The sequence below is a fragment of the Gavialis gangeticus genome, unplaced genomic scaffold (genome assembly GCF_001723915.1).
Source record: "Gavialis gangeticus isolate Ggan-Ray unplaced genomic scaffold, GavGan_comp1, whole genome shotgun sequence".
Classification (NCBI taxonomy): domain Eukaryota; kingdom Metazoa; phylum Chordata; order Crocodylia; family Gavialidae; genus Gavialis; species Gavialis gangeticus.
The window spans coordinates 4,569,606-4,570,350 of NW_017729005.1; positions in this window are offsets into that span (position 1 = coordinate 4,569,606).

Here is a 745-nt window from a genome sequence, read left to right on the forward strand (position 1 = left end):
TTTTATATTTTGTTAACCCTGTTTTTTGTCAATGATTGTAAGTGTCTAACCTTCGTTGAATCCTGCCCCCTTGGGGCATTGTAGTGTCCACTATACCCTCTGATTTATGCCTGTTATGTTCCCAGTATTAAAAGGTATATGGTTAAGTCCCCATTGGTGGTCTGGCTCTGCTCTATAGGGGAGGAGAGTCCGTACACCTCCCACAGCGCTTGTGCACCTGCTTTGATCCCTTCAATTGGAGAGGGGGTACCTCTTGGAGTACCACCCGGGTTACACCAGTTACCTGCTGAAAGGTGGGTCAGGGCACATTATCACCCCAGCCTCACGTCTCTGGTGGTGTTCTCGCAAGCAGGGGGAGCCCAGGGCTTGGTTACAGAGCCCTGAGGCAGAGCTCAGGCTGGAGGAGGGACCTGGGGCCACACCCAGGTGGCAGAGAAAATTCTGGGGGTGCGATTCAGACCCTGTGTGAGGGGCAACAAGTAGAGAGGGGAGCTGTGGTGTAGACACCCACACAGTCAAATGGCCAGCCAACTGGCTGGAGGGCCACACCCTAAGGGTGGTAGTGGATGGGTCCTTCTCAACCTGGAAGGACATGGGCAGTGGGGTTCCGCAGGTCTCGGTCCTCGGGCCCGCACTGTTCAACATCTTCCTCGGTGATTTGGACAAGGGGGTAAAAAGCACCCTGTTCAAATTTGCTGATGACACTAAGATGTGGGGGGACGTGGGCACACTAGAAGGAAGCAAC